This window comes from Tachyglossus aculeatus, chromosome 11, assembly GCF_015852505.1.
Source record: "Tachyglossus aculeatus isolate mTacAcu1 chromosome 11, mTacAcu1.pri, whole genome shotgun sequence".
NCBI classification, from domain to species: domain Eukaryota; kingdom Metazoa; phylum Chordata; class Mammalia; order Monotremata; family Tachyglossidae; genus Tachyglossus; species Tachyglossus aculeatus.
The window spans coordinates 72,728,812-72,745,996 of NC_052076.1; positions in this window are offsets into that span (position 1 = coordinate 72,728,812).

Here is a 17,185-nt window from a genome sequence, read left to right on the forward strand (position 1 = left end):
CTTAATAAATACCATTGATTTACTGATAGGGGAAGACAGACATTAAAGTAAATTACAGATAGGGGAAGCGGTAGAGAAAAAGAGTATGGATATAATAATAATAACAATAATAATATTTCTTAAGTACTTACTAAGTGCCAAGCACCGTTCTAAGAGCTGGGGTAGATACAACATAAGCAGGTTAACCCACGTGGGGCTCACAGTCTAAATTCCCATTTAACAGATGAGGAAACTGAAGTTAAGTGGCTTGCCCAAGGTCACACAGCTGACAAGCGGTGGATGCAAGATTCGAAACCACATCCTCTGACTCCCAAGCCCGTGCTCTTTCCACTAAGCCACGCTGCTTCGCATGTAAGCCACCCTAATCGTACAAGTGCTGAAGGCCTGGGGTGTGTAGCAAAGTGCTTATGGGGAAGAGTCCTCAGTTTGTAGGTGACTCAGAAGCGAGTGGAAATAGGGTGATGGTATGAGAGACTAGTCAAGGAAGGCTTCTGGGAGGAGGTGTGGTTTTAATAAGGCTTTGAAACAAGGGAGAATGATCATCTGTTGGCTATGAAGGAAGAGGGAATTCCAGGCCAGTGGGAGGTTGTAGACAAAGGGTCAGTGGAGAGATAGACAGGATCCAGGTTCAGCCAATAGGTTGGCATTAGAGGAGCAAAGTATCTGGGGCTGGGATGTAGTACAAGGTTAGCAATCAGGTAGAAGGGAAAGAGCTGATGTGTCTTAAAACTGATGGAGGTGGTGTTTGATATGGAGAGGGTAGTGTAACTACTGGAGGTTTTGAGGAGATGGCAGATGGGTGTATAGAACAAGGCAAGCAGGGGAATCTGTGTAGCCTTGGTCTTTGCTGATAATGAAGAATAAAATGGGCTTCATGACTGGAGTAAAGATTTGTCCTGAATCAAGACAGAAATTACATGACGAGGTACCTTCCACGATGTTGCCCCATCATGCAATCAATGTATGGTATTTACTGAGTGTTTTCCATGTGCAGAGCACGGTACTAAGTGCTTGGAAGAGAATATTACAACAGAATTGACAATAATAATTGTGGCATTTGTTTAACACTTTCTATGTTCCAGGCACTGTATTAGGCGCTGGGGTAGATACAAGCAAATCGGGTTGGACATTGTCCCTGTCCGACACGGGGCTCACAGTCTTAATCCCCATTTTACACATGAGGTAACTGAGGCACAGAGAAGTGAAATGACTTGCCCCAGGCCACACAGCAGAATTCGCAGAAACATTCCCCTCCCATAATGAGCTTTAAGTCTCAAACCTTCTCTCTGAGTGTTTTCAGCCTTATTTCATCCTTTCACCCTTCATTCATCCCTCCCTCAGCCCTACAACACTTATGTTAATATCTGTAAATCATTCAATATTATAAATGCCTGTCCCCCGCTCCAGAACGGTAGCTCACTGTGGGCAGGGAATGTGTCTACCAACTCTGTTACACTGGTTAGAGCGTGCTCTCCCAAGTGTTTATCATACCGTTCTGCAGGCCGTAAGCACTCAATAAATATGATTGATTGATTGAAAAATTGATTGATTGAACGATTGATTGATTGATTATCTGAAATGAGGTCCTACCACAAGATACCTAAAGGCATCCCATCGGACATGGCCAACATCTCCACGATGACCAAAGTCCCCCTGCTGGAATTCTCGGAGGTCCGGGAGCTGCAGCTGGTCTATGCCACGTTGTTCCTCCTGGTCTATATGGAGGCCCTGACAGGGAATCTCTTCTCTCTGTCTGCCCTCGACTGGCCCCTCCATATCCCCATGTACTTCTTCTTCAGGCACCTCTCCTTCAGTGATCTGTGTCTTGTCTCCATCACCATCCCCAAATCCATTCTCAACTACCTGACTGACCATAGAGAAACCTCCCTCCTGCTGTTTGCTGCCCAGCCCTTCTTAGTGGTTTCCTTTGTTGTTTCAGAGCTGTCCTTCATCACGACGATGTGCTATGACCACTACGTGGCCATCTGCCACACCCTGAGCTATGACCTCATCATGGAACAAGGGGCCTCTGGGAAAATGGCGGCTACCTCCTGACTCAGCAGGGAGCTCTTCGGGGGGATGTACTCATCTGGTACGTTCATATTGAGCTCCTGTGAGTCCAAAATGATTCAGCAGCTCTTCTGTGATGTCCCCTCTTTACTGAAGATCTCCTGTTCTGAAACGCACGTTGTTGTTGATGTCAGCGTGGCTGTGGGTATCGGCTTTACAATTTCCTTCGTCTCCATCGTCATCTCCTATGTCCGCATCTTCTCGGCTGTGCTGAGGTTCCCGTCTACCGAGAGTCGGGCCAAAGCCTTCTCCACTTCCCTGCCGCACCTCGCCATCGCCACCGTTTTTCTTTTGACTGGAGCCTTGGCTTACCTCAAGCCTGTGTCAGACTCTCCCTCGATGCTGGACCTGCTGGTGTCCGTGTTCTGCTCTGTGGTCCTCCCCCCACCCCCCATGAACCCCCTCATCTACAGCCGAGGAACCGTGAAATGAAGGCCATCCTGTGGAGGTTGCTGGATGTGACACGATGGTCCTGAGGAAATGGGACACATGAAGCAGCGTGGCTCAGTGGAAAGAGCAGGGGCTTTGGAGTCAGAGGTTATGGGTTCAAACACCGGCTCCACCAATTGTCAGCTGCGTGACATTGGGCAAGTCACTTAACTTCCCTGTGCCTCAGTTACCTAATCTGTAAAATGGGGATTAAGACTGTGAGCCCCCCGTGGGGCAACCTGATGACCTTGTAACCTCCCCAGTGCTTAGAACTGTGCTTTGCACATAGTAATCGCTTAATAAATGCCATTATTATTGTTAATTATTATTATGAAGGTCTTCATGGGGAGGGGACTAGGTGTGAGAGGATGGCTATGAGAAACAGGGACATGCAGGCCGCCGTGGGGAGGGGGTTGGCTGTGAGAGGATAGTCCTGAGGAACAGGGACACGTGAAGGCTGCCATGTGGAAGGGGCTGAGCATGAGAGGATAGTCCTGAGGAAGAGGATGCTGCAGGCTGCCCTGTGGACTCTGCTGGGTGTGAGAGGATGGTTCTGAGGAACAGGGATATGAACGGCTCTCTGAGGAAAACTTTGAGCTAAGATCTATTTACCAAGAGTCAAATAAACCTTTCCACATCAATTTTCCCCCTGTTGTCCTACTATAACCCAGCGGGCCCACTTCCCTCCTCTAATGCCAGACTACCCATTGTACCTCCATCTTGTCTGCCTCACTGTCGACCCCTCACCTTGATCCTGCCACTGGCCTGGAATGCCCTCCCTCTTCATATCCAACAGAAAATTACTCTCCCCACTTTCAAAGCCATATTAAAGGTACATCTCCTCCAAAAGGCCTTTTCCGACTAAGCCCTCTTCTCTCACTCCCTTCTGCATCGTCTATACACTTGGCTTTGCACCCTTTATTCACTCCACTTTCATCTCTGCAGCACTCATGTCCATATGATATTTAGTTATTTATTTATCTTAATGTCTGTCTCACCCTCCAGACTGTAGCTTACTGTGGGCAGGGAATGTGTCTATCAACTCTGTTATACTGTACTTTCCCTTGTGCTTAGTGCAGTGTTCTTCACATAGTAAGCTCTAAATCAATATGATTAATTGATTGATTGATTATTGTCTGTCTTATGCCATCAAGTCGTCTCCAACCCAAAGCGATGCCATGGATAAATCTCTCCCACAACACCCCACCTCCATCTGCAATCGTTCTGGTGACATATCCATAGAGTTTTCTTGGTAAAAATCCGGAGGTGATTTACCATTGCCTCCTTCTGTGCAGTAAACCTTAGTTTCCACCCTCGAATCTTCCCCATGCCCTGCTTCCCAGCACAGATGAGTTTTGACCTGTAGCATATTGCCTGCCACTAGCTAGCCACTGGCCAAACTAGGAATGGAAATGCTTCTACTTGACTCTCCCTCCCGTAGTCTAGACTGGTAGAGAGCTGGAAGCTCTCCAGATGCGATCCCGGGAGGGGATGATTGATTACTACTCCTCCAAAATGGCCACCTCTTGTTGCATCCTCAGCGCTTAGAACAGTGCCTGGCACATAGTAAGCGCTTAACAAATGCCAAAATCATCATCATCATCATCATCATCAATCGTATTTATTGAGCGCTTACTATGTGCAGAGCACTGTACTAAGCGCTTGGGAAGTACAAATTGGTAACATATAGAGACAGTCCCTACCCAACAGTGGGCTCACAGTCTAAAAGAGGGAGACAGAGAACAAAACCAAACATACTAACAAAATAAAATAAAAAGAATAGATATGTACAAGTAAAATAAATAAATAAATAAATAAATAAATAAATAAATAAATAAATAAATAAATAGAGTAATAAATATATACAAACATATACATATATACAGGTGCTGTGGGGAAGGGAAGGAGGTAAGATGGGGGGATGGAGAGGGGGTCGAGGGGGAGAGGAAGGAAGGGGATCAGTCTGGGAAGGCCTTCTGGAGGAGGTGAGCTCTCAGCAGGGTCTTGAAGGGAGGAAGAGAGCCAGCTTGGCGGATGGTCAGAGGGAGGGCATTCCAGGCCAGGGGGATGACGTGGGCCGGGGGTCGATGGCGGGACAGGCGAGAACGAGGTATGGTGAGGAGATTAGCGGTGGAGGAGTGGAGGGTGCGGGCTGGGCTGTAGAAGGAGAGAAAGGAGGTTATGTAGGAGGGGGCGAGGTGATGGAGAGCCTTGAAGCCCAGGGTGAGGAGTTTCTGCCTGATGCGCAGATTGATTGGATGGATCCTGTACCAGATCTAAGACGGTTTCTGTGATACTCGCCACCAGGGGGGAGAGTAGAGTGCTGGGAGATCATACAGTGCCCATTCCCTGCCCTCCCCCTTTTCCTTTGGAAAGACCCCATGAACAGGAAGGCCCTCTTAGAATTCATTCCTCCAACCATTCCCTGGTATTTGTTAAGTGCTTACAGTGTTCCAGGCACTGAACTAAACACAGGGGAGATACAAGCTAATTGGGTTAGACACAGTCCCGTCCCACATGGGGCTCACAGTCTGAGTCTCCATTTTAGAGATGAGAGAACTGAGGCCAGAGAAGTGAAATCATTTGCCCAAGATCACACAGAGACAAGTGGTGGAGGCAGGTTTAGAACCCAGGTCCTTCGGATTCCAAAACCAGTGTTCTATACATTGGGTTACACTGCTTCTCCTCAGATTTCTCCTGAAATGAAAATATTTTTGAATATGTATTTCATTACCTGTTCATGTATCATCTTAACCATAAGCTCATTGTGGGCAGGAAGTGTGTTTACCAACCCTATTTTATTATCCTCTCCCAAGGTTTTAGTACAGTGCTGTGCACACAATAAGAGCTCAATAAATACCTTTGATTGATTGACTCCTCTAGACTGTAAGCTCCTTGTGGCCAGGGAATGTTTCTACTAAGTCTGTCATATGGTACTTTCCCAAGCACTCAGTACAGTGCTCTGCATACAGTAAGCGCTCAATAAATGCCATTTGATTTACTGATCTAAATGAATCGATTGATTTATTGATCTGAGACAATTTTCTTCCCATCTACCCCCAGAAATCTCCCGGAGACCCCCACAGCTGAATGTGGAGTATAAAGCCAAGAGGGCAGAGTGTAGGGGGAGTGTTATGTCCTTACATTGCACTCTCCCAAGAGCTCAGTATAGTGCTTTGCACACAGTAAGTGCTCAATAAATATGATTGAAAGAATGAATGAATGAATGAATGAATGAATGAATGAATGAATGAATGAATGTATGAGGGCAGGCTGACAATACCTCCTGTCTCTGTCCCTGAGGTATTCAGATGGTCGTAATTCCTGGCTTGCAATGGGGTTCAACTCCCCAAGGTATTTATTAATTCCAGAAAGGGAATGATGATTAGTCCGTTGATGTTGTTCTAGGAAGGAGCCCCAGAGTGGGAACCACGTGGGAGTGGGCAGTTAGTTAGGTTGTGAAGGCCAGCAGTACACGATCCCAGCCTTCCGACATATCCCCACAGTCAGCTGTCTCAGCAGAGCCCCGGGCCCGTCCTCCCACGGGAAATCCCCCAGGAAATAACCCCGCTGTCATCTGAGGGGACGGTGCAGTCACCCGGAGAGCCAAAGGGTGGAGGGAAGATCCTGACAGCTCCTTCCCCTCACCCAGACCTTTCTGTCACCCCCACCAGTGCCCAGGACTGACGAGACAGAAAAAACTGTGCTACTTGCTAAGTGTTTAGTACATCCCAAGAACTGTTGGTGAGTGCTGTAAATTCTTTGTGGGCAGGGAAAGTGTCTGCTAACTGCTTTATTCTCCCAATCATTTAGTTCAGTGCTCTACACACAGTAAACACTCAATAAATGCCACTGATTGGTTTAGGCAAGAAAATCAGATCAGGAACAGTCTGAGAGGTTACAGTAAAGAGGTTTAGATATATGCTTATATCTTTATAATAATAGCCTTATGAAGATTAGTAATAATAATAATAATAGAAGTATCAATCACTCAGTGGCACTTACTGAGCACTTATTGAGCACTTATTGAGCACTTACTATTCACAGAGCATTGTACTAAGCCTGTGAAAATTATAGTTGATAGACACAATTCCTGACCAAAATAACTTTACAATTTAGTAATCTCTTTCTCCCCCTCCTTATGGGCAGGGAATGTGCCTACCAACTCCTTTCATTCAATCTTATTTATTGAGCGCTTACTGTGTGCAGAGCACTGTACTAAGCGCTTGGGAAGTACAAGTGGGAACATATAGAGATGGTCCCTACCCAACAGCGGGCTCACAGTCTAGAAGGGGGAGACAGACAACAACACAAAACATGTGGACAGGTGTCAAGTCATCAGAATAAATATCCTCCCAAGTGCTTAATACAGTGCTCTGAACACGGTAAGTGCTCACTAAATACCATTAGTTGATTGGCAGGAGGAGACATACATTAAAGCAAATTATGGAAACGGAAAACAGTAGAGAATAAGAATATAGGTATAAGTGCTTTAGGGCTGGACTGAGTAACAAAGTGCTTATGGATATGAAGGGGAAGGGAGTGCAAAGCCAGAGAGAGGATGTAAGCAAGAGGTCAGCGGTGAGATAGACAAGATCGGGGTATAGTGAATAAGTTGGTGTTAAAGGAGCAAAGTGTACGGGCTGTGTTGTAGTAGGAGATTAGTGAGGTCACGTAGAAGTCAGGTAGTTCGTAAGCTCATTGTGGGCAGGCAATGTGTCAGTTTATTTTTATACTAAACTTTCCCAAGCTCATAGTACAGCTATGCACACAGAAGGCGCTCAATATAAACGACTGACTGACTGATTAGAAGGTAAAGGGATGATTTAAATGCCTTACAGCTGAAAGCAAAGAGTTGGTGTTCAATGTGGAGAGAGATGGGCAACCACAAGAAGTTTTGAAGGAGACGGAAAATGGGTGAATATGCCACAGCAAGCATGAGAATCTGTGTAGTCTTAGTCTTTCCTGGTATTTAAGAATAAAACAGGTGTTTTGGCAGCCGAAAGATCGTATTTTTGTCCTGAATTAATACAGAAATTACAAGATGAGGTTCCTTCCATGATGTTGCCCCGTTGCACAATCAGTGGTATTTGTTGAGCGCTTACTATGCACAGGGCAGTGTACTAAGTGTTTGGGAGAGTACAGAAGAAGCGTGGCTAAGTGGAAAGAGCACGGGCTTGGGAGTCAGAAGACGTGGGTTCTAATCCCATCTCCACAACTTGTTAGGTATGTGACTTTGGGCAAGTCACTTAACTTCTCTGTGCCTCAGTTCTCTCATCTGTAAAATGGGGATTAAGACTGTGAACCCCACGTGGGACAACCTGATTAGTTTGTATGCCCCTCAGCGCTTAGAACAGTGCTTGGCCCATAGTAAGAGCTTAACAAATACTATTATTATTATTATTTCAGTGAGAGAAGCAGCAGGGCTTAGAGGCAAGAGCACGGGTTTAGGAGTCAGAGGACGTGGGATTAGAACAATTTAGAACAGTGGGATTAGAACAGTGGGATTAGAGCAGTGCTTGGCACATAGTAAGCATTTAACAAATACCGGTATTATTCTTATTCTTATTCTTCTTCTTATTATTATTATTATTATTACAGTACAACTATTAAATAGCCAACACGTTCTCTGTCCATAATGATCATACAGTCTTTAAGATGCTCTCTGAATATTTTCATCCTTGTCTTCATTCACCCCTTTATTCACCACCACCCCCCCCCCCCCAGCCCCACAGCACTTACTTTCGTATCGGTAATTTATTTATTTAGATTAATGTGTGTCTCCCCCTCAGGTCCATAAGCTCACTGTGGGCAGGGAACATGTCTACAAACTGTTACAGCTTATATCGTATTCTCCCAGGGGCTTGGTACAGTGCTCAGTGCACAGTAAGTGCTTGATAAATATGATTGATCGATTGATTGATTTATTGTCTGAAATCAGGTTCTATCACAAGATGCTTAAAGGCATCCCCCCGGAGTTCGCCAATGTCTCTATGGTGACGGGATTTTTCCTGCTGGGATTCTCGGAGGTCCGGGAGCTGCAGCTGGTCCATGCCGCACTCTTCCTTCTGGTCTACCTGGCGGCTCTGACGGGGAATCTCCTCATCGTTGCCATCACCGTCCTTGACCGGCGCCTCCACACCCCCATGTACTTCTTCCTCAGACGCCTGTCAGTGGCCGATTTCTGCTACATCTCCGTCACCATCCCCAAATCCATTCTCGTCTCTCTGACGCGGTGCCACTCCATCTCCTCCCTGGGCTGTGCGGCTCAGGCCTGTCTGGTGATCCTGTTTGCGAGCACTGAGTACTTCGTCCTCACGGCCATGTCCTATGACCGCTACGCTGCCATCTGCCTCCCCCTGCGCTATGAGGTTGTCATGGCCCCAGAGGCCTGTGGGAAGATGGTCACCGCCTCATGGCTCAGCGGGGGGCTGATGGGAGTCGTGTTTGTGGCTTCGACCTTCTCCCTGAGCTTCTGCAGGTCCAAAGCCGTCCCTCAGTTCTTCTGTGCCGCCCCGTCACTGCTGAAGATCTCCTGCTCCGAGGCCCACGTCGCCATTAATGTGAGCGTCGTCATGGCAGTTTGCTTGGCTTCTCTCTGCTCCGTGCTTATTATCTTCTCCTATGCGCGCATCTTCTGGGACGTGCTGAGGATGCCAGCCGCCGAGGGCCGGGCCAAAGCCTTCTCCACCTGTCTGCCTCACCTCGTCGTCGTCACCATTTTCTTCTGCACGGCAGCCATTTCCCACCTCAAGCCTGCATCGGACTCCCCCTCAGCTCTGGACCCGCTGGTCTCCGTGTTCTACACCGTGGTGCCCCCCCTTCCTGAACCCCCTCATCTACAGCCTGAGGAGCCAGGACGTGAAAGCCGCCCTGGGTCTTCTCCTGAGGGAAATCTCTTCCACCTTGAAGAGAAAAAGGCCATTCCTCCCATCAGACTGATGGTGGACAATGGTAAATGACCCCAGGATGAGTAATGATAATATGTATAGTGGCATTTGTTAAGTGCTTACCATGTGCCAAGCACTCTACCAAACGCTGGGGCTTATATAAGATAATCAGGTCCTACATGGAGGTCACGGTCTAAGTAAGAGGGAGAACAGGGATTGAATCCCCTTTTCACAGATGTGAGAATTGAGGCACATAGAAGTGAAGTGACTCACCCAAGGTCATGCAGCAGGTAATAATAATGATAATAATGATAATGGTATTTGTTAAGCGCTTACTATGTGCCAAGTCCTGTTCTAAGCGCTGGGGAGAATAAAAGCTAATCAGGTTGTCCCACGTGGGACTCACAGTCTTAATCCCCATTTTACAGATGAGGGAACTAAGGCACAGTGAAGTTAAGTGACTTGAGCAAAGTCACACAGCTGACAAATCTCGGAGCCATGACTAGAACCCATGACTTCTGACTCCCCGGACCGTGCTCTTTCCATTGAGCCATGCTGCTTCTCTTGAGCCACGCTGCTTAGGGGCAGAGCAAGGAATAGGACCCAGGTCCTCTGCCTACCAGGCCCGTGCTCTACCCATTAGGCAACACTGCTTTCCACTGGTTAGGGATCTTTACACCTTAGTGTGCATTCTCGCCCATCTAGACTGTAAACTCGCTGTGGACAGGGAAAGTGCTAATTCTGTTGCATTGAGTTCTCCCAATTGGTTAGTACAGTGCTCTGCACAGAGTAATCAGTCAATAAATATGATTGCTTGATTGATTACTCCTCCTACATGGTGCTTGGGAGGGGAAATATATCAAGCCTGTTATTGGATGGGGATTGTCTCTATCTGTTGCCGAATCGTACTTTCCAAGCGCTTAGTACAGTGCTCTGAACACAATAAGAGCTCAATAAATATTATTGAATGAATCAACTAAGCATGGTAAGCAGGAGAACCTCTTTTCCACAGACCAAACCAGTCAGTTAGGCTGGGCACCTTTTTATGATATTTGTTAAGCACTTACTATGTGTCAGGCACTGTATTTAGAGCTGGGGTAGATTCAAAGTAATCAGGTTGGACACAGTCCCTATCTCAAATGGGGTTCAAAGTCTTCATCCCCATTTTGCAGCTGAGGAAACTTAGGCCCAGAGAAGTGATTTAACCTGCTCACAGTCATCCAGCAGATACGTGATGGAGCCAGGATTAGAACCCAAGTCTTTCTGACTCCCAGGCAGGCACTCTATCCACTAGGCACTTCTCTTGTTGGCCATCGTCTATCTTATGCTACATGAGTGACCCAGGAAGTAACATCTGAAATCAGAACAGTTTGAGCTGGAATTGATTTTGCCTCAGGAACGATTCTGTGAATGTTATTTTCATCCAAATTACCCAGGATTGTGTATTCAGCCAATTATCAGTCAATCAGTCAATCAGTGGAATATATTGAGTACTTACTGTGTGGAAAGCACTATACTAATCTCTTGGGAGAGTGCAATACAACGGAGTAGGTAGACTTGTTTCCTGCCCACAATGAGTTTACAGTCTAGAAGGGAGACAGACACCTATGTAAATATAAATATAAATCAATCAATGGTTTTTATTGAGCTCTTACTGTGTGCAGAACACTTTACTTTCCACCGTCTAGACTGTAAACCTGTTACTGTCAATCAATCAATCAATCAATCAGTGGCATTCATCGAGCGCTTACTGCTACTACTAATAGTAATAATAATGTGCAGAGCACTGTTCTAAGCTCTTGGGACAGCACAAAAGAAGAGAATAAGCACAGACGTTTCCTACCCATAATAAATTTGCAATCTGGGGAGGGCGTGGAGCATATCCTCTAATTATGTTGTATTGTACTTTCCCAAGCGCTTAGTACAGTGTTGTGCACATAGAAAGTGCTCAATAAATAGATGAAAAAATGCAGTTAAAATTCCTATGTCAAATCAGAGAAGCTTCACTGTAGTGAGTAGTGAGAACAAGATTGTAAGGTTCTTGCAGGCAGGGAATGTTTATTTTATTATACTCTCTCAAGCTCTTGCTACAGTGCTCTGCACACAGTAAGCACTCAATAAAAACCATTAATTGAATGAATGAACAAGAGAAGCAAGTTGTCTAGTGGATAGAGCACGGGCCTGGGGTTCAGAAGTGCATTAGTTCTAATCCCAGCTCAGCCACTTGTCTTCTGTGTGACCCTGGAAAAGTCACTTCACTTCTCTGTACTTCAGTTCCCTGATCTGCAAAGTGGAGATTAAGACTGTGACTGTGGGCCCCATATGGGAGTCATGGACTGTGTCCAACCTGATTAGCATGTATCTACCCCGGGACGTAGTACGGTGTCTGGCACATAGTAAACGCTTAGCCTTTGATTGATCTGTCATTCTTCGATCGTGATCCAACCTGGCGATCAGGTAGCCAATCAATTTATAAATCAACGGCATTTAACCCTTCCCCTTCCCAACTCTTCTCACCTTCCTCATCCCCTGAACTTCAAGCATTCTCCCACTCAATGCTGTCACTTTTTCCCACTCAACCTGTTCACCCCACTCCCTGGCTTTCAAAACTATTCCTTGTTTCCCTGCTTCCCTTCCCCTCCTAACCCTCAACAACTCCCGACCACATACCTCCATGACCCTTGGAGCTAAATCCATAAAGCATTGCAAAGCTGAAACTGGGTGTAAATGTTGAAATAAACGTGGTCAGAGCTGTCCACAGGGGTGGGATCAATCAACCAAGTCATTAATTGTATTTATTGAGTACTTATTGTGCGCAGGGGGTTGTACTAAATGCTTGGGAGAGTACAATAAAACAGACTTGGTAGACTCATTCCCTTTCCACTAAATCAATCAATCTTGAGCAGTTACTGTATTCAGAACACTTTACTAAGCACAGTACAGTAGAGTTGGTGGACATGACATGGTAGATAGGAAGAGGGAAGCCATTCCAGAGCAGAGGCAGGGCGTGGGGAGTGGGAAAATATGACAGAGTCAATCAATGGCATTTATGGAAAATTTACAGTGTCCATAGCCTGTATTTTTTGAGGTTTTTTAATGGTATTTGTCCAGCATTTATTAAGAACCACCTAGGGTACTAAGCATTTGGGAGAGTAGTCAGTCAGTCAGCCAGCCAGTCATATTTATTGTGTGCTTACTGTGTGAAGAGCACTGTACTAAGCACTTGGGAGAGTACGGTATAACAATATAACAAGCACATTCCCTGCCCACACAAATTTACAGTCTACAGTCCAGAATACAATACACTAGAGTTGCAAAGCAGGTTCCATGCTGTCAAGGAGTTTGCTATATAGTCAGGGAGACAGACAGTAACAGAAAATAGAAATAGGGGAAACAGCAGAGTATAAGGATTCATTCATTCAATCGTATTTACTGAGTACTTACTGTGTGAAAAGCACTGTAATAAGCACTTGGAAGAGTACAATATCACAATAAACAGACACATTCCCTGCCCTCAACGAGTTTATAATCGAGACAGACATTAATATAAATAAATATATGAAGTACAGCTTTGTACATAAATTATGGACAATTATGTGCTGTGGGGGCCGGGGTGAGTGTCAAAGTGTTTAGGGGTTAAAGGCTCAAGTACATAGGTGACACAGTAGAGAAAATCTAGGATGGGGGGAGGAGAGATTAGTTCAGTGTGACTATAATATAGTGTTCTTGGCACAGTCTCTGCACACTGTAAGCGCTCAATAATCAATCAATCATATTTATTGAGCTCTTACAGTGTGCACAGCATTGTACTAAGTGTTTGGGAGAGTACAATATGTTAATAATAATAACTGTATTTGTTAAGCACTTACTATGTGCCAAGCACTGTTCTAAGCACTGGATAGCAGAGTTGGTAGAATAAATATAACAGTAATAATAATTTTGGTACTTGTTAAGCACTTACTATGTGCCAAGCACTGCTTTAAATGTTGGGATAGATACAAGTTAATCAGGTTGGACACAGTCCCTGTCCCACATGGGACTCACACTCTTAATCCCCATTTTACAGATGAGGTAACTGAAACCTACAGATGTGAAGTGACTTGCCCAAGGTCACACAGCGGATCGGTGGTGGAGCTAGGATTAGAACCCCGATGCTATTATTAAATACCATTGATTGGCTAAGGGAGAGATTAGTCAGGGGAAAATTTCTGGAGGAGATGTAATAAGCAGAAATTCATGACACAGTTCTTGCCATAAAGAACATATGGGCCAAAGTGGGTATTCATTCAGTCGTATTTATTGAGCACTTACTCTGTGGAGAGCACTGTACTAAGTGCTTGGGAATTATAATTCTCAACAGAGACAATTCCTACCTAACAACTGGCTCACAGTCTAGAAGGGGGGAGACAGACAACAAAACAAGGAGACAGGCATCAGTACCATCAATATAAATAAATAGAACTATAGATATATACATATCATTAATAAAATACATAGAATAATAACTATGTACATATATACACAAGGGCTGTAGGGTGGGGAGTAGAGCAGAGGGAGGGAATCGGGGAAATGTTGAGAGGAGGAGGAGCAGAGGAAAAGGGGGGCTCTTAGTCTGGGAAGACCTCCTGGAGGTAGTGAGTGCAGTATTCTGCACACAGTAAGCCCTCAATAAATACGATTGAATGAATGAATGAATGGTGAGCTTTCAGTAGGGTATCCAAGGTCACCCCAAAACGACTCCAATAGGAGATGAGAGGAAAGAAATACTAAAGACCCTCCCCAAAGGTGCCAAACTTCCAGTTGACATAACAACAACTCTAAAGTAAAAGAAAAGACAATGAAGGCAAATAAACTGACTGCTTCAAAAACATGAGAATTCTTCCCATTGCTGCCTTCATGTCCCAGTTCCTCAGGCTGTAGATTAGGGAGTTCAGGGTCGAGTACACCACGGTCTAGAACAAGGACGACAGCAGGTCCAGGGATGAGGGGGAGTCCAAAGGCGGTTTTAAGTAGGCAAAAAAGCCCAGTGGAGAAAAACAGAGTGACGACAGCGAGGTGCATCAGATGGGTGGAGAAGGCTTTAGTCCGGCCTTCTTGGGAAGAGATGATGTTCACCATGGAAAAGACGTGGGCATAGGAAATGACTATAAAGAGGAAGTAGAAAAACTTTTAAGTCACACTGGAAATGATTAGGAACACCTCCCTGAGGGCATTATGGGGGTGGGCGAGGGCCAGTAACTGGGTCAAGTCACAGAAAAAAGTGACGGATCACATTCGAGCCAATAAAAGACAAGGACAATATATTGACAGTATGCGTGAGACCCAAGAAACCACCTCAAAGCCAGGAGGTGGCGGTCATATTCCCACAGACCCATTGGTCCATGATGACCTAATAGCACAAGGGGTGGTACATGGCCACATAGTGGTCGTAGGACATGAACGTGAGTATGGTGATCTCTATGGTGGCAAGAAAAGAAAAAATACTTGGGCGACACAGTCATAGAAAGGGATGAAACTGTCGTTGATCAGGGAGTTGTGGATGGATTGGGGGATGGTGACGGAGATGAGGCAGAGGTCGAGGATGGACAGGTTCCTGAGGAATCAATACATGGGGGTGTGGTGGCGCCGGTCGAGGGCAGTGACAGCGACGATGAGGAGATTTCCCATCAGGGATGTCAGGTAGACCAGGAGGAACAGCGCGGAGTGGACCAGCTGCAGCTCCCGGACCTCCGAGAATCCCAGTAGGAGGAATTCCCTCACCACCATGCGACTGGACATTTCCCTTGAAGGTTTTTATTCCGTTGCTTTTCCTAATATCGGGGAAGAAGCAAATAGCTTCACCATCATTATTAAAGTAGCGTAATATTAGAGAAGCAGCGTGACCAAATGGAAAAAACACAGGCTTGGAAGTCGAAGACCTGGATTCTAAATCCAACTCCACCACGCATCTGCTGTTTGATCTTCACTTCTCTGTGCCTTAGTTACCTCATCTGTAAGTAAATCAATGGAACTTCTTAAGCACTTACTATGTGCCATATACTGTACTGAGTGCTTGGGGGAATAAAGTGGAATTAAGACTGAATCCCATGTGGGAAAATGTGTCCAACCTGATTACGTTATTTATAGTTGCCGTATCTGTAAAACGGGGATTCATTCATTCATTCAATCGTATTTATTGAGCGTTTACTGCGTGCACAGCACCGTTCTCAGCGCTTGAAAAGTACAATTCAGCAACAGAGACCATCCCTACCTAACAGATTGCTTTCCTTCCTACTTAGACTATGACTCCATATGTTTGACAGGAACTGTAACTAACCTGATTACCTTGTATCTACCCCAGCTTGACTCTAAGTACTTAACAAATAGCACAAAATTATTATTATCTACACATTGATGGGGAAGGGTATAAATGCATGTTTCAGGGGTGGTGGTTGGGCTAATGTTCAGGGTGTTGGGGGTTAATCAATCAATGGTGTTTATTGAGCACTTACTGTATGTAGAACACTGAACTAAAGGTTTGGGAGGGTAGGATACAACAGAATGGGTAGACATGTTCCCTACCCACAGTGAGGAGCAGTATGGTCTAGTGAACAGAGAACGGGCTTGGGAATCAGAGGACGTGGGTTCTAATCCCAGCTCCTCCACTTGTCAGCTATGTGACCTTTGGCAAATCACTTAACTTCTCTGGGCCTCGGTTACCTCATCTGTAAAATGGGGATTAAGACTGTGAGACCCATGTGGGACAATCTGCTTACCTTTTATCTACCCCAGAACTAAGAACAGTGCTTGACACATAGTAAACACTTAACAAAAACCATCACCAGCGTCATTAATCCCCATTTGACAGATGAGGGAGCTGAGGCCCAGAGAAGTAAAGTGACTTGCCCAAGGTCACATAGCAGACAAGTAGTGAAGTTGGGATTAGAACAGGTCCGTCGGACTCCCAGACCCGAGCTCTCTCCTCTGGGCCTCATTGCTTCTCCCTTTACATCCCAGCTCACTCTCTACATTCCCCATTGACTCTCCCACTTCCCACCCTCTGCTTCTACCCTTGCAATCTTCCCTACCACAGCTCTCCCCATCTTCGAATCCCTTCTGAAGTTTCACCTTCTTCAGAAGACATTCCCTGATTAATTTTTCTTCTCTATCTCAAACCTTCCCTACTGCTATCTCAGCAGTTTTGTACCCTTTCAGCACTTACAACATCATCTATCTCTAATATACTCTCACCAGTGTTTCGTGTGATGCTGTGCCCAGAGGAGATGCTCAGTAAATAGTACTAATGCTTTGGTTGATTCAAATGGGAGAAGAAGTGCTCTCTAATGACTGCAGCCCGGGCCTGGAAGTCAGAAGGACCTGTACTCTAATACCATTTCTGCCACTTGTCTGCTTTGTGACTTTTGGCAAGTCACTTCATTTCTCTGTTCCTCAGTTACCTCATCTGTAAATCAATTGATGGTATCTATCACCACTGTACTAAACGCTTGGGAGAGTACAATGGGACTTAGACTGTAAAGCCCATGTGGGAATGAGACTGATTCTTTCATTCAATCGTATTTATTGAGCACTTACTGTGTGCAGAGCACTGTACTAAGCGCATGAGAAGTACAATTCAGCAACAAATGGAGACAATCCCTGTTCCTCAGGCTGTAGATGAGGGGGTTCAGGGAGAGGCACACCATGGTGTAGAACATGGCCACCAGCAGATCCAATTCTAGACTATTCACAGTCTAGAAGGGGGGAGACAGGCATCAAAACAAGTAAACAAGCATCAGTAGCATCATTATAAATAAAAC